Genomic DNA, 26,620 nt, shown 5'->3' on the forward strand with positions numbered 1-26,620 from the left:
TATGGGGATGATGCTCTAACCAACTGAGCTAGCTGGCCAGGGCAGGCTTGCCATTATTTTATCTATTTCTGAGTTTATTCTCTAAAAGCTCTAAGGATGCTCTTTAAATGCCTGGTCCTCTGTATCACCAATCCTATTGGTTTCAGGATTCGTGGATGTTAGTGGGGATGGTGAGGTGGAGACATAGAAAACGTCTAAGATAAAAAGACACGGGCTGGAAGTGGAAGCCTTGGCTGAATTGTATACCCAGCCACATATAGGTTAGGCAAGTTCCCTTGCTCTTTAGTCTCAGCTTTCACATACCTTCAAAATGGGATTGTGTATATGTGTGCATGTGTGTGTGTGTGTGTGTATCCTCTGTTGTCCTAGAGAGTTTCTCTGAGTATCAAAAAAGAGAGTGGACATAAATGTGTTTGCAAACTATTGTTGAGACTATCAAAATGTAAAGTTTTATGAGCATCACTACTGCTATTGTAACACTGCCATTTGGTAGCCCCCATTTAATTTGGAAGCTCCCTAATTCACAGTGACTTGTGTAGAGGGGTCATTACTGTGTTGGAGCCTTAAATGGAGACTTTATCCGGGATTTCTGAAAGGTCATTCAGCCCAGAGTCACATGAGAACAGAAAGCAAATCTTGTTTGTTAATTGGTTTCAAGTACTGTCAGCTTCAAATGGAGGTCTCTGAGGGTCCTTGGTTGGCACATCAAGGGGGCGTTCCAAAGGAAAAAGGCAACATTTGACGAGACCTCAGAGCAAATGTGTACTCTTCTCTTTGCTACTCCCTTTCTGAAAAAGAAAACAAATCCTACTGTTAGCGTGCATGTGAGCCTATGTGTATCAGCTCGTTTTAATCCATTTTCCTAAAGCTTTCCTTTGCTTGTTCCATTTTAAGGATAAAATAATCTAACACCGCCATTTTTACATTATTTTTTATTTTAGGACTTTCACAGTGTTCCTAGAAATTTTGCCCAAGTAGCATTACACCTTCTCTATTTCACAAGTATGCATAAAAAGCCAATATCCATTTATATTCTTCCTGGCATTTTGATGGTAGGAAAAATATCTGAGCTTATTTTTAGGATAAGTTACATGGCAGGAAGAATAACAAATATTTGTGGTTGCCTTGGGGACTCAGCTTCTAGATACTACTGATTATGGAAAGGAGGGACAAATTTGGAGATGAAACAGTTTGGTGACTAAGTAATAGAACAGCAGGAGGCCCCGAAAGAAGGGTGGAGAGAGGTAGATCTATGTAAAATACAAGTTCCTAGTCAAATGTTTTCTTTTTGTCCGTTTCGATTATGCTATCCTGCCTTCCTGAGGGAGGAAGACGCTGGGATGCTTTATATAACCATGTGATTTTCTTCAGCTTTTTTTGTTGTAGTAAAGATCAGGGTAGTAGTTTGATCATTTGCTAAATTATTCATAAGATAGAAGTTATTGAAGGGAGGAGACACTGAAGCCAGGAAATCCAGCTTTTTGTATTCCTGGGTCTTTCTTGGAATAGCCCATCATGTGTGACACCTAAAGATATAGTACCAGCTGCTCACAAATACAAGCTCCTTAGAAGACACAGACTTTATGGGAGCACTAAAAAGGTGTTTGTGGCTTGCTGCTAGCATCCCCAGCAGGCTCTCGCCAGCAGCTCTTTGCTCTGGTCAGTCTCAGAGACGTGGGGACTCTTATGAGCTCTGCTATTTTGTGTAGAGATTAGGGCTAACTGCAGGGTTTAGAGGCCTGGAGAAGATTCTTTCTTTGTTCCCCAGCCACCCTAAAACCTTGGTGGACCTGGAAAGTGGAGGTTCTGGAGGTCAATATTTGTATGGTCTTCTGAGTTGCACACTGCATCCAACTTGCTGTTCCCCCAGGAAACATTTGATGTCACCGGGGACACTCAGGGCCTGCTGGAAAGCACCCCTAGGCCTCTGTGCTCCTTTTCTTCTGGGGCTGACTGACAATGAAGAAGGAAGTTACTCGCTGGAGGGGGAAGTCAGGCTGGAGACGGGTTGGGAGTAGGATGAAGCCTCAGGGTCTGTGAGGCTCCACAGCTCTCCCCACTCCATTGCATCCGGCCAAGGTCATGATGGGGTGTGTTGCAGGGAGTTTCAGCCTAAGGGAGTGTATATGTGTGAGGCACAGATGACAAGGACTGGGTTTGGTTACCTGAGGTGATAAGGGTTGACAGGCTCACATAGAAAAGTTAGGAAGCACAGATAACAGGCTCTACTGCGCAAATCAGCTGGGAGCCCCTTTGATGAGGGCATAGTGCCAGGTCACGTGACTGGACAGCCACTGCAGAAGCCACCTATCTGGTCACTTTTCCACTGTAAAACTCAGCTCTTTCCTGACTGTACTCTATCTGCATCTCCTGCTGCAGTGGCTGGACAATTCCCCTCTGTCATCACAGACTGCATTCAAGAGGCTCTCTTGACTTCCCAAAAAAAGGAAGTAGAGCAGAATGTTCAAGTGTTTAGATGAACTAACCTTTGAATCCTAGTTCTGCCTCTTACTAGTTGTACGACCTCAGGCAGGTAACTTCTCTGAGTGTCAGTTTTCCTACTCCTACCATGGAATTCATATTAGTACTTAGTTTACAGCTTTGTTGTGAGGATTAAATGAGGTAAGGCAAGTCTAGCCCAGGCTTTGGCTCAAACAGCAGTTGCTGGAACAATCTGTGGTGGCCAACATCATAAGGTCACAGGACATGAAGGTCAGCCGCAAAACCCAGCCTAGCAATTTGAGGCAGAAACCACCTATAGCAACTTTTCTCAGAAGATGACTATGTAAGCTGGCCACACTTGGCTGAAGGAAGTGGGCAGGGGGCAAAGAAGACAGAAGAGTTAAGTGTGTGTCAGTTAATTAAGAGCATAGAATTCCCAGAGTCAGACAGGTTTGTGTTCAGATTCCAGCTCTGCACTTCCTGTGTGACCATGAGCACATTACTGAACTTTCTGACCCCTGGTTTCCTCAAGTGCGAATGGGTTAATGATGTCCAGTGTTGTGAGGATTTCATGAATAATGCATGTAAAGTGACTGGCACCCAGCAAGCACCCAACAGATGAGGAGGAGGGAGGGTTGTGAGAATGAAATGAGTGTTTCTGGTCTAGAGTCTTGCAGTGCTGCTCTTCATCTGAGGAGGCGGGAAGGAGACAGGGTGGGTAGTTGGTCAACGGGGTGCTGGTGAAATAGACGTGTCGTCTAGGGCCTCATTTCTGAGCCTCTCTCCTGACTATCCTGTTGCCCTAAAGCCCTTTGCTCCCCAACCATCCCAAGGAGTGGTTTGCCCTTCCCCTTCCCATTCTGCCTCCAAACTCCTGTTATCTTTGTCTAGCTTTGTCACAGCCAGGTTTTGGGAACACAGTACATCTCAACACTTCAGTCTGAGGTGCGAAGGACCACGCAACTCCTTTTCACTTTTAAGGTCACCAGAGGTATTTCTTCTTTAACTCCCCCAAATGGGAAATTAATAGAGTGAGAAGCAATGGAGGATAGGGTACTTAGCACCCAAGGACTTCCATGTTGCCCTGAAAGGATCCTGCAAGGCGAGCCTGGAGGAACAGGCAAGATCAGCAGGGGAGGAAGAAGGTGTGGGTTTTCCCTGCCTCCCTACTGCATCTGCCTTCTTTGCCTGAGAAAGTGAACCCTGATTCTAGAATTTGAGGTTAATGCTGCTCCCCAAGGAAGAGGGCAACTCAGGACCAGTACCCACCAAGCCAAGCTTAGTCCTGGATTCAGGCTCCCCAGTACCCACAGCCAGCAGCCAAAGCTGGCAAATGCTGAAGTGACAGGAATCTTCTCATCCACCCTAGACTTTCCTATCATGAGAAAAAGAGGAACCCTGGAAATTTGGGAAATTTAAAATTTTCAACATCATTTAAAAAGCTTCTGGTTACTTGGGTATTGCACATTCACATACTTGATTTTATATATTGGTTACAAATGAAGTTAGGGCCTTGTGAACTATAATCATCAGTATAAGCACCATAATCACTGAATTTATAGTTCACATGGCAGCTTCTTATACATGATTCAATTCAATTTAATCCTCTTAACAGCCTTGTCAAGTAGGTATTACCATTAACCCTCATTTTACAGTTGAGGAAACAAAGGCTGAGATGTGACTTACTCAAGATCCCAGATCTAGTAACCTCTAGGTTTGTTTTACTTTGGTTTTTCCCCTTAGGTGCATCATTCAGTGTGATGCATAATAAATGATTAATTTCCAGGAAAAGAACTGAGAGAGAAAAAAGGAGAGTACATCTGTGATTCATTGGTACAACTTTTAGGGAATTTGATCAATTTAGTATTTCAAGTTTATTTTGACCATCTCTTTTTTTTTTCTTCAAATCAAAGTTTAACTTACTGAAATTGATATGCTGCTTCTCTACAAAACAGGAAGCCCTACCTGTCACAAAAGGCTTGGAAGGATGGGCCTCCTAATTGATCAAGGGCAATGAAGTCTATATCTTATTCAAAGACATAAATGTTTTAGGAGAGGGAGGGAATGTTAAAGATATTGTTTGTCTGTATAAATATACAGAAACATAAGATTGGCAGCTCCATGCAAGGCTTTGGGTAATAACACAAAAGGGAGTGTGAAAAGGACATTGTTGTATGAGTATAAGATATAAAATACCCCAGTCAAGTAGAGGCTTTGGGTGAAGTATTTTTATTACAAATTACAAAGCAAGGACAGAAGCAAAACAGACTGTCAATGGAATATTGCAACTAAAGGATGGTTTTGCATGTTGGATATGCAAATTATTACTATTTTGAAGATATTCTACCACCTTGGTCTTGAGGAAATTGCTTAACCTATCTAATGGGCATTTTTCTGATCTGTAAAACAGGGACTAACATAGTACTTAACTTATAGGACCAGATCAATGGGGGAAAAAAGGGGACATCTGTAATACTCTCAACAATAAAGATAAAATTTTAAAAAAGAGTATTAAATGAAAAAAAAATTATGTGAAGTGTCTAGTATAAAGGCCACAACAGATATTGGAAACACTTTCCTCCACTACCCCTCACCCCAGCCCCTTTCAGTTATGAAATTCTGAAACACTGTACTTCATCTAGATACATACTGGAAATCTAACTTTCCAAAAATAGAACAAGTAAAAAATTTCTGATTTTCTTTGTAGATACTTTTTAAAAAATCCTCACCCAAGGATATTTTTTTAATTGATATTAGAGAGAGAGGAAGAGAGAGAGAGAAACATCGATGTGTGAGAGAAACATCAATTGGTTGCCTCCAGCCGGCGCCTGACTGGGATTAAACCTGCAGCCTAAGTATGTGTCTCGACAGGGAATTGAACCGGTAACCTTCTGGTGCACCGGTGACACTCCAACCAACTGAGCCACCTGCCCAGAGCCCTTGCACTGTTCTCGAAGATATTAGTATCCTTCTTCCTTGATTTATTTCTGATTCAGAAGAAAGTTGTGGTTAAGAAGGTAGCTCATTTGGCATTAATAATCCTGAAGGAGGAAAGCATAAGGCAACCAGACACATGGCCTCCATTTTTAATCAGGAAGATAAAAAAAATAAAAATATCAGAAAGATGATAGGTGAGGTCTCATAGTCAGATATGCTAAAGAATATGGCTCACTGTCCTGGCCGGTTTGGCTCAGTGGTTATTGCATTCGCTCATGGTCTGAAGGGTCCTGGGTTTGATTTCGGCCAAGGGCACATACCTCGGTTGCAGGCTCCATCCCGGCCCCTGTCAGGCCCATGTGGGGAGGCAACCAGCCCATGTTCCTCTCTCTGTCTCGCTCTCTCTGTCTCTCTCTCCCTTCCATTCTCTCTGAAAAGCAATGGAAAAAATATCCTCTGGTGAGGATTAAAAAAAAAAAAAGACTATGGCTCAAAAAATAAGAGCCTAAAGATGAAATAATCAACTAAATGAGTTATCTGACTATGTAATCATAAGTATTTTTATTGGGAAGAAAAGTGAAAGACATTTAAAACATTTATTTGACCAGAGGGACTTTGATAAGAAACTCAGAAATCATGGGTGAGTTTCATTTTCTTTGATGTATTTCTTTATTTTCTAAAGATTTCTATGATGACCATCACTTTTATGAAATGAAAATGTTTTCCATAAGGATTTGTACAACAGAGAAAAAAGATGGCAAGTAACTGAGAAGAATGTTTAGACACTTGGAGATGAGGCATGCAGGAAAAAATGCTAAAGATAACAAAAAATGTTATTTTAGTTACGGTTCAGTGCTAGAACATGAACAGGAAGAGGGATGCACGATGTAATGGATTATGCAAAGGAACTGGAACCTCTGAACTGCTCTTTTGCTTCAATCTAGAAAAATGTAGCTCAATCAATTCAAAGTAAAACATGCATCAAGAAGTCACTGAAACAGGTGGGAAGTTATTGAGAGCCTTAAGTTTTCTAAATGACTTCAAAGAGCTTTACAAAGATGATGTTCTTTAAATTCTCAGAGTTAGTCACCTAAATCATAAAGAATGGAAAAGGAGGGATTCAGGAAACTCCACATGAAGTTGATTCTTGGCCAAATCTTGAAATAAATATGGAAAATGTGTTAGTATCACTTGAAACTGGCATGGATTCGCTAAATCAAGGCATATCAAATTACCCCGATTTGGAAGATGTGTAGGAGGGTGCTAGAGTTAATAAATTCGTAAGAATAGTGCATTTTACGTTAGCAAGAGGTTCTCAAAATATTTTTACTTACAGAAAATTTCAAACAAAGAGAAGCGTGTAATAAACCTCTACCCACTACCCGTCTTCAACAATTAGCAATATCCTGAGATTTTTGTTTTCTCTGTTACTCTCCCCTCTACCAAGTTTTTGTTGTTGTTGGTACTGGAATATTTTAAAGCAAATCACAGATATTTTATCATTTTACTTATAAGTTCTTAGGTACGAGAAGATATATAACAAAGTCTTTCATGACCTGCTTGAAGATGAGTTGGAGAAATAGGAACTGGATAAGAGTCAACCAAGAGAATGGTATTAGCATAAATCTTGACTAAATCATGTTGGCCAACGGTTTGCAATTGACCTTGAAGATGGGTTATAAGGGGACTGTCCCATGAGGTTTTGTTCTTTTCCCAGTCTTATGAGGCACGTTCTATCAATGATTTGGATGAATATATGTAAAGCATGTTTAGCAAATTTGCCAACAATACGTAGTTTTTAGTGAGTATACAACGTATTACATAAATGAATCAAGTATCATCAAGCAGGAAGGACAGGCTGGGGCCATGAGGTTGACATTTAAATGATACACACACAGGGTGAGGATCCTGACATAGAGGTAGTTCATGTGAAAATGATCTCTGGGTTTTACCAGACCACAATTCTCAACATGAGTACCTAAAATATTAGGCGGTGCCAATTAAAGTTAAGTTTCCAGATCAAGGACCTAATAACTCCACTATATCTGTAGGATTCTCCTCAGTTTAGAGCAGTGTGTTTTGAGAGGGGCATTAACAAACCAGAGGGCTTATAGCAGAGGGTAATTAGGGGGACATGAAACCTGGCAGTCGTGATAGGTAAAGAACGGTAATGGGAGCTGGGGTTATTTAACCTCAAGAAAAGGAAATTTGAGGATGATGGGATTTATATATTGGCTATCATTGAGGATTTGGAAAAAAACTTTTTTAATTGAAGAAGTAAACACACTCTGTGTTTCTTCATAGCTTAAAGCTGGATCAATGAGTGGAAGTTGGAATGAAACAAAATCTTGGGTCAAGATAAGAGCTTCCTAGCAATTACAGATGTTTGGCAATGGCCCCTACTACATGGACATGCTCTTCTGTCCCCATTAGAAAAGTTTACTACAGAAGTTAAATACCTAAGAATTCTGTAGAAATGGATTGGCCACTTGGAAGAAGTTTGAAAGCTTGGCTATACATTGGAATCACATGAAGGACTTTAAAAGTGACCAGTGCCTGGGCCCAGTCCCCAGAGATTCTAATGCAATTGCTCTGGATAGGGCTGGAAAAAGTCCCAGGCAATTTCCCTGTGCAGTCAGGGCTGGGAACCTTGGAGTGCATGGACTCTAAGAATCCTTTCAACTTTGAGATTATTTTTCATCTGAAAAAGATATGTCACTTTCATGGGGTATTTAAAAAGTTAGAATGGTAGAAAGCTTGAAGATGACAGTGAAGTCAGAGACAAAACTGAGCTCAGGGTAGAAAACATTATTGTTTAAGTGACACTAAAATTGCCAGAGGTCACCAGTATTAGGGGTGGTGAGAACAGCACCAGGTGTTAGACCAGTGGGGTCAGACCAGACCTTGGTTCAGCAACCTTGGTACTTGAGTTCTGGCTAGGAAAGAATTTAGAGCCAAGTCTCATACTACAAGAGAAAGTTTATTTAGAATGCCACAGAGGTAGAAGAAGTGAGCAGTAGAAGAAATGGGCTCATGCCCGACCTGAGTGGCTCAGTGGTTGAGCATTGACCTATGGTCCAGGAGATCGAGATTCGATTGCTGGTCAGGGCACGTGCCTGGGTTTCGGGCTTGATTCCCAGTGGGGGGCATGCAGGAGGCAGCCAATCAATGACTCTCTCATCATTGATGTTTCTATCTTTCTCCCTCTCTCCCTTCCTCTCTCTGAAATCAACAAAGATATATTTAAAAAGAAAAAATAGAAAGAAATGGGCTCAGGAAACCAGTTATAGAGGCAAAAGAAGGGTCCTTGGAGCTTAGGAGAGAGAAAGGTAAAGTTAACTTCCTTGGGGGAAGAAATGAGGGAGGGGAAAGGCGGGAAAGTGCCCTGGGTTCTCCATCCTAAGGGCTCTTAAGGGTGGAGATTTTAGGGGAAGTCTCAGGGGAGGATCTCAATAGAATATTCATCAGCTTTCCAGGTGAGTCCTTTCAAGGTCATGGTCTCTGCTGATTGGTTGGCAACAGGACAGGGGATCATTAGTCACTGCAGCTGGTCCTGGTATCACCTGCCCGGTTTTGCTGCTTTTCTGGGCCTGGAGCTGAAATATAACTGAGACCTAGATGTTAACTCTAGAGAGGAAAGGTCAAGGGGTCTAAACTGCATGACCAGTGGTATAAAAGGTCAGGGGATCTAAACCACATGACCAGTGATATACTAGAGGAGGAAAGGTCACCCTGGGGGGGGGAGGTCCTTGTTTTCCTAGTTTTTCCTGTTGCTAGGCACCCAGAGCTTTGTGCCCTGGTGACCTTCTGTACCTGGCCCATCATCCTGGCTCTGCTCATATCTGTCTAACTGCCTACTACACCAGGAGAGAGTTCAACTTGGAGGAGAAGGATTCCTGTATAGTTGCAAAGAAGGTAGTAATGAGGTTGAGTGGGAATGGTACAATGGGAGAGAGGGTGACTGAAGAAGATGGGGGTCTGAAGAAAATGCTAAAGCCAGGATGGTCCTGGACAAACTGGGGCAGGTTGTCACTCTAAGAGTGCCCCGCAAGCTCCTAAATGAGGCGGCACAGGAAACCTAGTTATCCCACTCACTCCCCTTGCAGAGTGAAGATGTGTTGTGTATGCATCTGAATGCATCACATTGGCATAGTGAGCAACTGCAAAGGTTAAAATCCTGTTCACTAGTTGTTTATTCCAGGGATAGTGCCTTGCTTGCTTGCCTGGTATCTTGCCAGGGTGCTGGCGTTGGGCTTAGTAGCTTCCTTTGGGGCGACTTGGAATTCCTTACCCTACTCCTCCCTCCCAACCCCTACTGAAACCTCCAAAATGATTTGAAGCTTGTTTCTTTGAAGAACTTTTAAGAAATTCCCTGGCAGCTATTTCAGTCCTCCTCCCACCATTGTGTTAAACAATCCTGAAGGTGACTTCACAAAGTTGGCTGGTTTCAGGGTGATAAACGAGGGCGGCTGAGGGAACTGTCCATTAGGAACTGATGGGAGACATGCTACCCCCACATACCTTCATAATCTCTTTCTTATAAAAACAGAGAATTATGGGTGGGATATGTTGAGTTGTTTACAAAAATAGCATGTAGAAAATTCTTCTGAAATCATGGGGAAAAGGCTAATGGTCGTGCTTTAAATATAAAGAATAAACTGGGAAGTCTTCACCCCACTGTACCCCTAAGGGGCCTCACAACTGCTCTTCTCTCTGTTTTTTCTTAAATTATCAGTCATTTCCTTGGGGGTAGCTACAGTGAATTATGAGTTAAAGCAGTGGTTTTCAAAGTGTGGTCTGTGGACCAGCAGCAGCATCACCTGGCAACTTGTTAGACATGCAAATTCTCTGGCCTCACCCCAGACAGACTGAATCAGAAACTTTGAGGTTGGGGCCCAGCAGTTTTTGTTTTAAGCCTTCCAGGTGATTCTGAGCAGGTTTACGGTTGAAAACTGGATTACAGAAACTACATTTTTAGAAGAAATGTAGAAAACAAAACTATGAGCCAAAGAAACTTCAGTCTTAACCACTAAGCCAGTGTGGGGAGTGGGGTTGACCTTTGCTTAGTAAAATAGGTCAAGTTACAGGAGAGAAAATCTGTAAGAGAAAAGAGTAAAATTAAACAGAATCAGAATGAGCAGGCAGTAGCCAATCTAATTAACTCATGTCATTACAAAATTAGAAAGACACTAGTCAAATGATTATGATTACTGATACAGACCTACATAAAAAGAAGTTGTATGATATAAATTGAATTTCTTAATATGCTGTATTTTGTTCCACCTTGGAGATGTGCCTTGTTGTGAAAATATTATGTCTAGTGGGCTCTGGCCAGTCCTAATTGAAGCTCTATGTTGACAGGAAAATAGAAACTTGCTGAATTTTAAGAAGATGATTTGGCTGTTACAATTTTATTTTTTTGGAATAACAGATGCCAAAAATGTGAAAAAAGTTATGATCTTAATCATAGCAAATCAACCACAACAACAACAACAACAGTAATTGTAACTACAGTTACCGGTTATTGAGTGCCTATGAAGAGCCGACACCGCTGTGTGTCGGCTAGGGATAAAGTTGTGGATAAGCAGACATGGTCCTTGCCCTCTAAACCAGTGGTTCTCAACCTTGGCTGCATACCAGATGCACCAGGAAACCATTAAAGAATAGCAGTGCTGAGGCTCCATCTCAGTTATTTGGATTTAATTAGTTTGGGGTGAGACTCTGGAGTAGGTACTTTCACAAAGTTCTCTAGTGAATCTAATGTGCCACCAGAATTGAGAATGACTGGTGTGGTGGAACACTGAAACACGTAGATAATTAATTACAATAGCCTTAAGTGATATGAAAAATGAGCTTAGAGTGATACGAGGAGTGCCGGCTAGTGTGGAATTCATGGGAAGGGGTCTCTGAGGCATCCTTGAGGAAGTAACTTTTTAGCTGGAACCTGAAGGCTGAGTAGAAAATAGCTAAGCAAAGGGAGTGGGAGAAGAATATTCCAGGCAGAGTAAAAAAATTGCTCTAGGGCCCTGTGGCAGGGGAGGAATGGTGAATTGAGGGCTAAAGGGAGACCCTTCTTTAAAAAGATTATTTAGCTGCTACAATTTTATTTTCTTGGAGTTATATGGTAAAGAATCACAGATACCAAAAATGGGAAAAAAGTTGTGAAATGTGAAAAGAGTGAAGGGGCAGAACATGTAGGGTCTATGGTTTACATGAAGGATTTTTATCTTTATTCTAAAGTAATTGGGAACTATGAAGTGTTTTAAGGAACTAGTGGGTGACGTGATCAGGTAGACACTTTGAAAGGATTGCTTTGGCTGCAGTGTGGAAAGCACTGTCAAGAGGCAAGAGTGGATGCAGGGATGTTAGGGGTGTGCTGTAGGAGGTGGTAGTGGTTGGAATAAGAAGGGGGCACTGTGGCCTGGCCGGGTGTGGCTCAGTGGTTGAGCATCGACCTAGGATCCAGGAGATCGTGGTTCCATTCCTGGTCAGGGCACATGCCTGGGTTGCAGGCTGGATCCCCAGTCAGGGAAGTGCAGGAGGCAGCCGATCAATGACAACTCTCACATCATTGATGTTTCTATGTCTCTCCCGCTCTTTGTTCCTCTCTCTGAAATCAATAAAGATATATTTTTAAAAAAAAGAAAAAGAAGAAGGGGGCAGTGTGATGGAGGGGGATGGGTAGGCATCAGAGTCTTTGGGAGGTAGAATCTCAGGACTGGATACAAGATCTCAGTAACATTTGCTGACTGAGTGGGTTGCCTGGATGTGAAGGGCCAGGGTGTGGAGGGAAAGGAGGAGGGATGCCATTGTTCTTGGTATCACAACTGGATGATTAGTAGAGATGTTCACTGAGCTATGGATATTAAGATATGGAAAGCTATAGGAGGAACAGGTTTTGTGGGGAGGGGGAAAGCATGAATTCTGTTTGGGTAAAATAGGTTTGAGGTGCCTATGAGTCATCTAAGCTAAAAGGTCGAGGAGGCAGTTGAAAGGACAAGAACACATAAGTCTGTACTAAATATGTTAGAGTATTTCCCACATATGGACAGTAGTAACTGAGGCCATGGGGCTGGTTGGGATCATTCTAATTACTCTTTTCATAGAGAACTTATGTCCTCACATCAACTTCCCAAAGTAAGTGATGGAATTTTAGCCTAGAAAATGAAGATTTAGAAAGGTTAAGTAATTTGCCCAAGTCACACAGCTAGTAAAAGTCAAGGTTGTGATGCCATCCTATTGGGTCATTACATAGTCATAAATAAGAAGATGCATTATTACCCAAGTGTAATGCCTCTCTTTAATCACAGTGACTGATTCTCTGAAACAATGCAGTTAACCATGCTTGCTTAGAAAGAACTAAATGTGTAGTTCCTTCTATTATAAACATATCATTTGAGTCTATTATTTTTGGTAATTCAGTGAGAAAATATTCCATGGAGTTTATGACTAAGCTCTGGGATCCAGGTTTGGGATTTACTGCCCAAACATCTGTCTTCTTGCTTCTACAACACATGCAAACTGAAGTTGAGGTTGCCTGGCAGCTCACTAAAAATAGAACCATGGAGTTAAGAAGTTAAAACACATTTGTAATAATCAAATAAACCTCCCCCCTTTTCTTGATGGAAACCATTGTGTACTAAAAATTCAAATCAATCTTATCCATTCATTTATTCAACTGACATATGGAATACTGACATAAGCCAGACCCTTTGATGGTTTCTGGAGATCTAAAAGGTACACTCTGTTCTCAAGATCTTCTCCGCTATGAGTATGACACGGGTGAAGCGCCATTATAGTACTGTGGGCGGGGTGTTGAGACAGATGCAAAGGAGGGTATTTAATTCATCATTAGAGGAGGGGCAAGAGACTTTCAGGAAGACTTCCTGGAAGTGGTGACACATAAACTGATGATCCTCAGCCTCAATTTCCTCATAAGTTGGAGTTAGCTAGATAAAGAAGAGAGGAAAGAAGAGTGTTTTAAGCAAAAGAAAGAAACAGGAACATCGTAGAAGTCATGAGGATGTGAAAAAGAAGGGCCAATTTGGAGACTTATACCTTGAACTATACCTGGATTGTGTGGGGAAATGGCCTTAAAATTGTTGTTAAAGAGTTTGAATTTTATTTTGAGACACATGGGAATCACTGAAGAAGCTGACACTGGTAGGTAGCATAATCACATCTTCATTGTTGTATTGATCATGTTAGCTTCAAAACTGAGGATGGGTTGGAAGGGGAAGAGCCTAAATGTGGGCAGGCCTCTACAGACATTGTAGGAGTTCAGCCAGAAATAAAGAGTGAACAAATGGATTTGAGAGATATTTAGTGGGTATAATCAATAAAACTTGGAGTCTGATTGAAGGAAGGAGTCGAGAGAAACTGGGGGCATGTTAGTGACTTTCACTGAGACGACAATGCAGAAAAATTAGAGAAAGAACATTAGTTTTAGACATGGTGAGTTTGGCTGTAGAACATCAAAACAGAGATGTCCAGTGGGTGACTAGAATTATAGAATGGGAGTCCAGAGAAAGCCCTGGGCTGGAGGTATACATCAGAGTCATCACTATAGCGATGAGGGAGTCATCCCCATAAGGATTAGGAAGTCATCACCATTCAGTTGGGTGTATGTATATGAAGTGAGATGAGCCAAGGTTCCAAGATGGAGCTCTGGGGTGCATCCCTATTTACAGGATATGAGGAGAAAGAGGAGCCAGCCAAGTAGAGGTCAGAGAAATAGGAGGACTACTAGCAGAACCCAGTATCATGGGAGCCAAGAAAGGAGAGAGTTTTTACTTTTATTTGATTTTAAAAATATATCTTTATTGATTTCAGAGAGAGGAAGGAAGAGAGAGAGAGAGACAGAAACATCAATGATGAGAGAGTCATTGATCGGCTGCCTCCTGCACGCCCCCAACTGGGGATCGAGCGACAACCTGGGCACGTGCCCTGACCGGGAATCGAACCGTGATCTCCTGGATCCTAGGCCAACACTCAACCGCTGAGCCAAGCCCGGCTAGGCAAGAGAGTTTTTACTTTTAGTTTTTTTGTTAATCTTCACCTGAGGATATTTTTTCCCACTGCTTTTTAGAGAGGGTGGAAGGGAGGAAGGGAGGGAGGGAGGGAAAGAGAGAGAAAAAACACACATAGTTGTGAGAGAGACACATTCCCTGGTTGCCTCCCACATGCACCTGACTGGGGAGGGGGAGAACCCGCAACCCAGGTACATGCACTTGACCGGGAATTGAACCTGCGACCCTTTGGCAGGCTGGTGTTATAACCACTGAGCCACACCTACCAGGGCAGGAGTTTTTGTAGTCAGAAGTTAACAGCATCAAATTCTATAGGAAGTGTAAATACTATAAAGCGTCCATTGGATATTTGTGTGAGTGGCTTTAGGGAAATAGTGGAGCAGAAGTCAAGTGTGGTGGATCAAAGAGTGAGTGGGCTGTGGGGAGGTGGAGTTAGGAGTGCGCGGAGTACAAGGAGAAAATAAAACCCAAGTTAAAGGAATTCAAATGATTAGAACTGATGTGGCATGGATCAGCTCATTGGGGATGCTGAGGGAGAGAGCTGAAGGTAAGAAGAGTGGAATGAACATACCAGCACCACATAAAGCTCTAAGAAGAGAGGAGGTAGCCTTTTCCCCACTCAGTCCTGAGAGAATAGGTGGAGGGTGGGCCCAACAGTGTCTTTGTAATTCAAGTTAACTATCTTGTCCCTAAATATGGGTCTACCAATGTGTCATTCTCAGAGGTCAGTTGTAGGCAACGAAGACTTTCCCAGAAGATGGAGTAAAATTTTCCTCTTCAAGTCATATGTTCCCCAGAGTTTTTGGGTTTGCAGGAATTTCTAGAAAGAATTTTAAATATTTTAGCCATCATTTCCAAGAACCATAATATATGCTTCCTTTTGTTGGGTATCCTGAGCTTTAGCTGAGGTGAATAAATAGTTTCCCCTCCATTAAGAACATTATTGTAATTCCAAAGAAGAAAAGGCATATGGAATCACTCTCATCTGCTTTGGCCCTCCAAGTCTGCTTCCTTGTCTGCTGCACTCCTACCTTGGGGAGTCTGTGCAAATGAGAAAGCAGACCACCTGGTTGTGAGCAAGAAGTGCACAGATTGTGCTGTACATACGGTTCCTGTGTCTCTACATTGCATCTGTATTCTACAGGCAGCCTGGGTCTTATAGGGAAAGACAATCTATTTCACCTTGTGGAATAAAAAGAATGAGAATCCTGTGAAACCAAACATGCAAAAGATGGATATAGAAGGCACAACCCCCACTTTTTGTTTAACAGTTTTTTACCCTGTAGAAAAATCATGGCAGGATAGCTTGGTGAACATCAAGTAACAATGGGGGCAGTTAGTTTTATTGTTTTAGGGGGGTCATCTTTCATCATTATGGGGAAAGAACTTTCTGGGAAATGGTGTACTTGAGTCGTGGGCTCCAGACCACGGGGACACACCACACTGACCAATTCTTTTGGTTGTCTTTTCACTCCATGCATATGACCCCAACTCACCAAATTTACACATTCTTTCCTCATTCAAAATTGAGAAGGACACCACTTTCTTAGTTGTATTCTGGATTTGAGGAAATACTCAGGTCAAAAGATTGAACACTTTTTTTTTTAAATTCTCACTGGAGACTATTTTTTCCACTGTTCCTTCAGAGAGAGTGGAAGGGAGAGAGAGAAGGAGAAACATTGATGTGCGAGAGACACATCAATTGGTTGCCTCCCACACATGCCCTGGGGCCGGGGATTGAGCATGTAACCAAGGCATGTGCCTTTGGCTGGAATAGAACCCGGGACCCTTCAGTCCACCAACTGACACTCCAACCACTGAGCCAAACCGGTCAGGGCTTAAACGTACTTTTTAAAGTGTGGGCAGTTTTGGTAGGAGCTGCTCTCATCTGTCATGTGTTGGTCTTACTAGTGTTGCTCAAGGAGGACTCTCCTTTCTCCAAGGTCCAGGGACCTTTCTCTAACCCCTCCCGCCTTCCACCTTATTAAATGAGTACAGAAAATATGCTCTAAAAATATCTAGGGGATTCTTGAACTGCCCCTTCCAAATATTAGTTGTATCTGTCACACCCTTGGTAGGAACTAGATATTAATTTAAGATTGAGTTTCCACATTAGTATCTGAAGTGCCCATACTTAGTGTTGATGGCTGAAGACAGCTGCTGCTTAGATACCAGATATCTGTGACAAAATTACCATGGACATTCAGAAACTTGATCATATCTTATCCAGACAGTGGCCCCTCTTGTACTGATATATATAACAGCAGAGGTGCCTAGGAGGAGGTGCCAAATCTTCCTCAAGATAAAGCTTTGAATCTACCTAAAGCCTGACCAAGTGAGACCTGATGATTCTACCTCAAAATATACAAAAGAGATTACATTGATCTGGAAAGAATGAATGAATGGGGACCCAGAGGTGGCTGCTTGGAAGTAAGAAAGGTCATGTGGTAAAATATTTTAAGAATTGTTCGTGCAGAAGGGAATGAACATGCAGGCCTGAGACTGCTATCCTTGGGGGACCTGCCTGCAGGGTTGGTCCATGGCTAATGTTTGGGAGCTAGTATTTCAGTAGGGTTTTGACCATTCTGAGAACTGATGGGGTTGGCTTGCTGAGCCTGGACTATTTGTGCTGGGCACCTGCTTTCCTTTTGGGAATTTGGAATATTGGTGTATGCTGGGTGGAAGGTGCCTGTGTGACTGGCCCCTAAAGAAAGACCTGGGAACTGGGTCTCTGGTGTGCTTCCTTGATAGACAACATTTCACATGTGTTGTCAAAACTCATTCCCTGGAGAATTAAGTGTGTCCTATGGTCTCTACTGGGGAAAGACCCTTGGAAACTTGCATCTGGTTTCCCCCAGACTTTTTCCTGTACTTTTTTTTTTTCTCTTTGCTGATTTTGCTTCATACCCTTTCACTGTAATGAATGTTAGCCACAAGTATAACTATATGCTGAGTGCCATGAGTCCTCCTAGTGAATCTATAATCTTCTAGAGATGTCTATGCCTTTACCCAATGAGAACACACTGCACACATTATTCTATATCTTGCTCTTAACAAATAAAATGTTTGAAGACAGTTTGCATCAACATTCATGGATCTCAATCTTTTCCATGCCTGCATAGTATTATGTATAGCTGTACCAGAATTTATATAACCAGACCTCAATTAATGAACTTTTAGTTATTTTTAGTCTTGCTATTACAAATAATGCTGCATTGACCACCCCTATATGTACATCTTTTAATACATTCATAAGTATTATCAGCAGGTTAAATTCCCAGAAGTAGAATTCTTGGATCAAAGGATATATGTATTTGACCCTTTGATAGATACTGCAAAATTACCCCCCACCACAGAGATAGTATGAATTTTTACTCTCGTCAACATGTAAGACGTGCCTGTTTCCCCACATCCTCATTGATATATACAATTTCTTTATTGAGTTTTCAGTAAAATTCACTCTTTCAGGTGTACAGTTTATGAATTTTAATAAATATATATAGTCATTTAACCACCACTACAATCAAGAGTATTCTGTCATCTCAAAAAGTTCCCTTGTGACCCTGTGCAGCTAATTCTCTGTCTCTGCACATTTGCACACTGATTTAATTTTTTGTCCTTAGTTATGCCTTTTCCAGAATAGCATATAAATGAAATCATACAGTATACATAGTCTTTTGAGTCTGACTTCTTTCACTTAGCATAATGCTTTTGAGATTCATCCATATTGTTGCATTTATCAGTAGTTTATGCCCTTTTAATTGCTGAGTAGAATTCCATTATATGGTTTTATTACAGTTTGGGTACATTCACTCACTAGTTGATGGGCATTTGGGTTGTTTTGAGTTTTTGGTGATGAATAAAGCCTTTAGAAATATTTAAGTACAGGTTTTTGTGTAGACATATGTTTTTACTCTCCTTGGGTAAATACCTAAGAGTGGTCATAGGATAAGTATATGTTTGATTTCATAAGAAACTGATAAACTCTTTCAAAAGTGTCTGTGCTATTTTACATTCTTAGCAGCAATGTATAAGAGTTCCAGTTGCTCTGCGTACTTGTCAACGTTTTGTAATGTCAATATTTTTATTTTGGCCATGTCAATAAGTATATAATATTATTATATATTTATCAAACTTTTAAAATCTGCTATTCTGATAAGTGGTAAAGGTATCTCATTGTTTTTTATTGACACTTCTTTAATTAAGGGTAATTAGAATATATTTAATATACTGAGATTATATATTTCTTTTTTTGAATTGTCTATTCAAATGCTTTGCCCATCTTTTTATTAGGTGGGCTGATCATTTTCCTAATGATTTTAAATGACTACATATATTAAGGAAACCAACTATTTCATGGTTGTTGTAAACATTTTCCCCAGTATGTCATTTTTTACTTTGTTTATGGCATATTTTGCTGCAGAAATATTTTTGTTGCTCCTGACTTTTGTACCTCATGAGTACAAAAATGAGCAGGTATAAATGAGAGAATTTATGAATGTAAGGTACAGAACACAGAGGACTGTAAGGCTAGTTTACCTGGGTGGGTTCACCCCCACCCCGTCATTACCCCCACACTAGTGATATATGTATGGCCAGTACAGATTTTCTCAGTCTTTCTCATTGGCTACAAATAACCAAGGCTTGTTGAGAAATGCAGCTGCTTTGAGAAACTGTAGAGTCCCCAGGGCATAATTCTTCAATTTCAGACATGGAAGAGGATTCATTTAGTGGAAGCAATGTGCTTACTGCAGAGGCCATCAATACACTAGATTGTTACGCTTGCTGGCTGGGACACAGGGAATTCCTGTCTGCAGTCTCAGTGATATCACTTTGATGGAAACAACCCTCCTCCTTGCCAACCTTATATTTGAATATGGGATTCCACAATGTCCACAAAGACCTATTGTGCTCCATGCAATCTATGGGCAAAATAATTTAGGAGAGGCCAGAGGGGTGTGGGTGAGGAGGTAGACAGTATGGTGGGAGGAAGTGAGGAGAGGGGAGCGAGGGAAGGAGACCCTTACTTCCTTATTTCCCACACACAGAGTCCATGTTGGCATGTGATTTTTGCAGTCATTTAACATTTTTAGAGTCAGGCACACCAAGTGCAAAGTCAGTTACTTGCTGTTAATCTGAGAAGAGCACAACACACAGCAAGAACTGTGGGGTGGAGATCGTGGGGCTGGCAGAATCTGATTGGCAGGAAGAGCTTGTTCCTCCATCCCCCAACCCACGTCTCCACTGCCTGTATGTCACTGGATGGGCCCTTCCCAACCAAAGCAGACCCTCTGAGGCATCCACCCAGGATCAGCCAGGCTTGTTTAAGATAAATGCACTCCTTTTCTTACTAAAGATAGCTGTGAACTGAGAATACAAAGAGGAGAAATAAAAGAGCACAAAAAAAGCAAATAACTTCCTCTGAAGTTGGTGGTTCAAAAAAAACCCAGTAGACTAGGACATGAGTTATTTACTTAATTACTTGTCTCTCTACCTCTCTTTTCATTCGCCCTCATTACCATCACCATCTTTCTTCTGCTCTCATTCTCTGTCTTTCCTGTGTCCATCTTGTTTTCCTTCAGTCTCCTTTGCCACTTGCCCTTTAACCAGCTGGTCATCATCAAAGGAAGTTCATTTTTAGCATTTGTGTGTTTATTGACATTGTATTGACTTCCTTGATTTAAATACAGGCAGGAAAAAAACAACAACCAAATTAAACTCCCTTATCTTCAAACTTGACTCTCGATTCATTAATTGGGAAAATATGGGGGTAAGGGGAACATGTGTGAAATAGACTAAGATCTTTCCCTTTCCATTTGGGTGAGCTCTTTTGCACTGGGTCAACTGAGAAGAAATGAACCTGAGTAATTCTACACGTCTCTAATGCAGGGCCGTGGTTGAAGCAGTAGAGTGGAGTGGAGAGACTAGGACCAAATTCTTCCACTGCTCTTTGCAAGAGTTATGACTTTGAGCAAGTCATCCTGTCTGAGAATAACAATCTCAGCCTCTGACATTTAGCTGTAAGATTCTGACTGTCAGGGACTGAAGATTATTTATTTATTTATTTATTTATTTATTTATTTATTTGGAGGCTTAGAGATGGTGTATTTTAAAAGGTACAACATTGTCTGGTGTCATTAGTGACAACAGTCCAGATAGCTCCCCCAGGCAAGTCATGAGTCATTTTTCATTTCTGGATGATGGGATTGGTTCCCACACACAGCACTCGTACCATGTACCAGGCACTGTATTAAGCCTCAGTCATGTGGTACAGGGTAGGGCGGTGGTGAAAAGCCTAGCCTCTGGGCCCAGGATGCTTGTGCTTAATTCTTGATCCCAACATTTACATCAGTGTAACTTGGAGGAAGTTACTTACCTCTGCGACTCAGTTTCCTCATCGTAAAGTGACAATGATGATGACAACGGTAACTATAACTATGACCTTCTTTAGAAGTAGCGTCTTTGCAAATGTAAATAATTATCTCAAGATGAGATGATTCTGGATTTAAAGTGGGCCCTAAATCCAATGACTGATGTCCTGATAAATGAAAGGAGAAGGAAAAGGCCATGTGCAAACAGAGGCAGAGATTGAGGTGATGCAGTCACAAGCCAAGGAACCCCAGGAGCCAGTAGAAGCTGGAATAGGCAAGAAAGAAATCTTCTCCAGAGCCTTTGGCTCTGTTGACATCTTGATTCTGGACTTCTGGCCTCCAAATTGTGAGAGGATAAATTTCTGTTGTTTTAAGTCACCAAGTTTGTGGTAATTTGTAGTTGATAGTCCTAGGAAACTGATATAGATGATATAGTACATTTACCTCATAGGATTGTAGTGAGGGCTAAATTAGTTGCTATGTTTCAAGTGCTAAGAGCAGAATCTGGAATCCAGTGAGGGCTCTAAGTGTAGACTGTTTGTTACGTTTTGTTAGATCATCGTATCTTACCTAGCAACCCTATGATGTAGGTACTATTATGACTTCCATTTTCCACATGGCAAAATGGAGCTTAGAGAGACTGAGTGAAGATGAGCTTGTCTGGACTCTGCTTTCATTTGAACCACCCCTCAGAAGTCTGTGGAGTTTGGCTTTCTGCTGATGGATCCTGGTGACCTTGGCTCGGCAATCCCTCAGGGTGATGACCTCTCAGCCAATGTTCCTTAGTTTTGTGTCACCAAGACCAGAAGATGTAGAGAAGACCTCCCATGTGATGGTGTTTACTCTTCCTTGATGTGTCTTTGTAGCCCAGGTCTTGGCACAAGCTGCACTCCAACCGAGTCAGGGCCTCTTCTGGCTGTGTGGTTGGCCCATGTTGTGAGCTCACTGGGGTAGCCTCAGTACTTCCTCACAAGAGGCAGGGGTGTGCTGTCTAAAAGTCCACACCCTCCCTGTCCAAGGACTTCAAAAGCCCCCCATGGTGGTGCTGAGTATAGATTATACAAATGACTAGAAATAAGATTGCTTTAGGTAAGGGGAATCTCTCACTGGAACGTGCAAGGCCCTACAAGACATGCAATTGGTTATCCCCCAGATCATCTCTTACTATTCTCCCCCTCATCATTCTCCACGCCACACTGGCCTCCTGGTCAGGCACTGTCCCATCTCAGGGCCTTTGCACATGCAGTTCTGGTTGTCTTAAATGCTCTCGACCTGGAGGTATGCATGCATTCTCCTTATACTCAGTACTCAGTATCACCATCTCAGAGAGGCCTTTCCTAATCACCCTATCCTTCCTCTTCACTCTTCCTTTTCTTTCCTTCCTTAGCAGTTATAATTATGTAATGTACTATAAATTTTACTTAGTTATCTTGTTCATTGTCTTTTCCTCCAAACTAGAATATAGCACCATGAGGATGGGGTCATTTCTCTGTTTTGTTCACTGCTGTAGCTCAGAGCCCAGGGCTGGTCCAGTGTATAGTATAACACATTCAATAAATAACTGTTGAATGACTAATTTAAAGAATTAATGAAGCACAGTCCCTCCCCAACAACAACTGTAGCACTCTCAAACTGAAGTGGGTCAACCCATTAAATATTTAGAGGAAGCCCATGAAGAGAGGACTACGGAACAGCTGAGCTCTGAAGCATATGGAAGGGAGCACAGCCTCTGATTGAGCTTGATTTGGAAGGAAACAAGGAAAAAGACTTGGTAGAGAAAGGAGAATTGAATTCCAAGTGAAGGAAATCTCAGAAATTTCTCAGGTAGTCAGAATCCAAACTCATTTATTCGTCCAGCTGGGAAGACAGCAATGAGCAAGCCAGGCAAAAGAAAACAAGAGAACTTACATTCTAATGGTCGTAATGTTTACTGGAATGGTGAGGTGGGCAGGGCTGAAATTTTGGAAGGGCTGAGAGGTTCAGGTAGACCAGTGTGGCTTTCACCTGGCAGTAGGAAAGTACCTTAGATGCTCGATCAGGAAGTGCTCTGGGAATGTTAACTATGGAAGGTTTCTGTAGCCACACGAAGGATGGATTCTGCTAGGGAAGGGGACAGAAAGGGCGGAGATACCAGAAAGGGCTGTTGTAGAAAAGGTGAGGGTGACTGGAACAGGGGGGCAGATAGTGCCTAGAAGAGGGTGGATCTAAGGCAGCTGGAATGAAGCAACCAAGAAAGGATCTTAAAGCCTGAGTGTGAGGAGTACTTAAATATACCACCAAGAAGAATCTCTGATGGAGAGGAAGGGAGATGGCAGAGATGGTGTGGAGACTTTGGGAATTGAGGGAATGGCAAAGGCAGATTAGGGCCAGTTCCCTGAGCTTCAGTGATTGTTCTGTCCCTGGGCTGCCCAGGAAGGACCATAGCCCTGCACTGTTTGTTCGCCAGTGCTCAGCCATGTTCGCTGTTTTGTGCTCTATAGATGAGCCAAGCTTAGTCCGGATGTGACCCATCAGAAATTGGAAACAATTTGAATCTAGTGAGTCACACTAGATCTACAGAGCAAAACTTTTGTTTTTGCCTGAAACCCACCACATCTGCCAACACCTCAAACCTTTTCATTAATGGAGTAAAATTGTAAGATACTACATCTTTGGTATCATGAAGCTGATATGCTGGGGTTTCTCTGTACAGCAGAATTTTGACAAAGGACAAAATTAAATAAATCTGAGCTTCACTTTAATAGGATACTAATTTTGCTTTAATAAGATGGCATGATGACTGTTTCTGTAAAAATCAAAAACTTTTATTTTTTGCCTCCGACATAGCTAATTTGGCTTGAAATCAGTCTGTCTCTACTCAAAGCTTAGGTTTCCTTCAGTCTTGTTTCTCTGTTGAATGAAGAGCTGAAGTTTCTACCTGCTCTTTCACCTTAAACAGAAAAGCCTTCTCACTTGTCACATGAAAAGAAAAAAAAAGGGGGGGGGGGGAGGAAGTGATAGTCTTAAGTTCTCCAGAATAATAAGACAATTCAAAGGAAAACACAAAACTTTGCCATTAGATATTTTTGGTAAAAATGCTTCTTGAAATTTTTTCCCATTGTATGATAGAAACCACATTTCTGTGATTGTGGCAAATGAAGGGCTTCTCAGGGGAGAGACAGTCACTGTGAATTTCCTGTAGCAGAACTTGACTGCAACAGTCATGGCATATGAAAGAGCTCGGGGGTCCAAGAAGAGGGGGCAGTCATCAAAGTGGTTCCCTTTTTATGAGCACGTCCTGGATGAATCCATCTGGACCCCCATGTCTAGAACCACTTCCTAAGAACAGTCTGGCTTCCTGCATGTGATGATGGCTTTTGAAAACTATCTGCCATAGGCCATAGGAAACATAGTATTTTAATTACTCCTCTCTGGGTAAAATGTAGTCAGTTACAAGAAAAACCAACATAGCCATTATTTTTTTGTTAATAAAACTTTTGAAAATTGTGTATGGAAAATTCCTAAACTTTCTCTCTGATCTAAGTTCTTATCATTTCTTTAATAAGAATATGAAGGAAGGCTTGAGCAAAAGGTTGGGAGATGTGGAAAACGATACTTTCAACTGCTTAGGGATACTAACGAGTTAGTAAATGATCTCAGTAGGAAAAAGAAGAAACAATTAGAGTCACACCCAGCTGATTCCCACCTCAGGACGTTCACAGTTGCTGCTCCCTCTTCCTGAACCTTCTTACTCCTTCCCGTAGCTGGTGTTTAGTCAGCATCGCCGTCTCAGCTCAAATGCCACCTTCTCAGAGGGGCGTTCCTGACCCTCGTTCCTCATCCTCAATTGAATCCTCCACCCCAACTCTACTGCAAGTCACTGTATATAACATTCGCTGGTTTTAATTTCTTCTTAGCACTTATAATGACCCGAAGTCACTTATGTACTACTTTCCTGATTGATCTATCTCGCCAACTAGATTGTGAATTCCAAAGAGTAGGGACCTTGTTGCTGTTTTTTTCATTGGATGCTAAGATTAGTGTCCGGATAGATGTGGAAGGGAAATGAGACGGCAAAATTGTCATACTTATGAAAACAGAAGAACTAAATAGGTAGACCATGTTGAACAGCTTAAGCATTCAGAATTCCACTACAGTAGAAACACTGCTGCAGTGTGCCGCCACTGGGTATTAAAGTTGTAATTGTTCATCCAAAGCGTGTGCTTCGTATGAGATGTGTTTGTCAATATCACAACTTTGGGAACCCTGAGGTAGGTAGTATTGAGGGGTCTCTTCCAGATTCCAGGGCCCTGGCATCAACCAGGACATTTCTGCCACACCAGTTGTATTATAATGTTTGGCTTCAAGGTATTAAAATCCTGACTCTAACTGAGTCTAAGCATAAGTTTTGTGGAAGGACTGGGTCAGGGCTGATTGTTTTAGCAGCTCAAAATGCCATCAAGAACTCATTCTCTCCATCTCTGCTCTGCCATCATTTGATGTCATTTCATCCTAGCAGGACAACGTCTGAGGAAGAAGAATGCTTCCTTTCTTTTCCTAGACTTGCCCCAGCAGACTTCCTTCAGGGTCTCATGGGCCATTTTGGGGTATATACCCATTTCTGAGCCAATCACTGGTGAGGGAGTGAGATTATGCAGAGCAGTCAGGCTTGTCCCTGAGCTGGGGGTTGTATTCCATTCCCCTGACGTGTGTGGGTTGCTTGGAGTAGCAGTCATATGAACATAACTGAGGTTCTGTGGGAAGTGGAGAAGGTGGGCAGTGCTGTATACTTCATCTGTTGTTCCTTTGTTTGGAAGTAGGTAATGGTGGTGTTAAAAGTTCCCCCCAAAGTTCTATGCTGTTTTATCTGATGGGTAAGGACTGGTTCAAGATTCTAGAGGTTGACCTTGTGCACTGTTGGTGGGATTGCAAATTGGTGCAGCCACTATGGAAAATAGTATGGAGGTTCCTCAAAAAATTAAAAATAGAATTACTTTATGACCCAGCAATTCCACTTCTAGGTATTTATTGGAAGAAACCCAAAACATTAATTTGAAAAGATATGTGCACTCCCATGTTCATTGAAGCATTAATTACAATAGCCAAGATGTAGAGGCAACTTAAGTGCCCATCAATAGATGATTAGATAAAGATGTGGTACATAATACACGATGGAATATTGCTCGGCCATAAAAAGAGTGAAATCGTACCATTTGCCACAACACGGATGGACCTAGAGGGTATTATGCTAAGTGAAATAAGTCAGACAGAGACAAGACAAATACCATGTGATTTTACTTATACGTGAAATCTAATGAATAAAATAAATGAAAGAACAAAATGGAAACAGACAGATACAATGAACTGATGGATGAGAAGGGTGAAGGAATTAAGAAGTATAAATTGGTAGTTACAAAATAGTCACAGAGATGTAAAGTACAGCTTAGGGAATATAGTCAATATATTGTAGTGACTATGTATGGTGCCAGGTGGGTACCTGAAATACTGGGGGGATCACTTTGTAAATTATATAGATGACTGACCACTAAGCTGTACACCTGAAACTAACATAAAATAATATTTAATGTCAATTGTATGGAAAGAAATGATTCTAGAGGTCGATGCAGACTGGAGACCCATGCAGTTATAATCCTTTGGGTTAAGTCCACGCCCCTGCTCAAGAGTTTGAGGAAGAGCGCCCATTTCAGTGCACCGAGGCTGCTGACCAAGAGGGGAAGAGGGTGAGGAGACTCAGACTCTGTTTTCAGCTGTTTTAGTCCCATGCCCTGTCCTTAGGAACATGCGATCTATTCTGGAGATCCCATCTCAGTTCCGCATGTATCTTTATTACTTGATCCTAGC

General features: G+C 41.7%; 1 protein-coding gene across 1 annotated transcript in view; it reads left to right on the plus strand.

The window, feature by feature from the left end:
* The window catches only part of ENTPD1 (ectonucleoside triphosphate diphosphohydrolase 1), an 86,434-nt gene that overhangs the window by 23,143 nt on the left and 36,671 nt on the right, over nt 1-26,620 (plus strand). The gene's annotated exons all lie outside the window — the stretch shown is intronic.

This window comes from Miniopterus schreibersii (genome assembly GCF_964146895.1).
Source record: "Miniopterus schreibersii genome assembly, chromosome: 14".
NCBI lineage: Eukaryota > Metazoa > Chordata > Mammalia > Chiroptera > Miniopteridae > Miniopterus > Miniopterus schreibersii.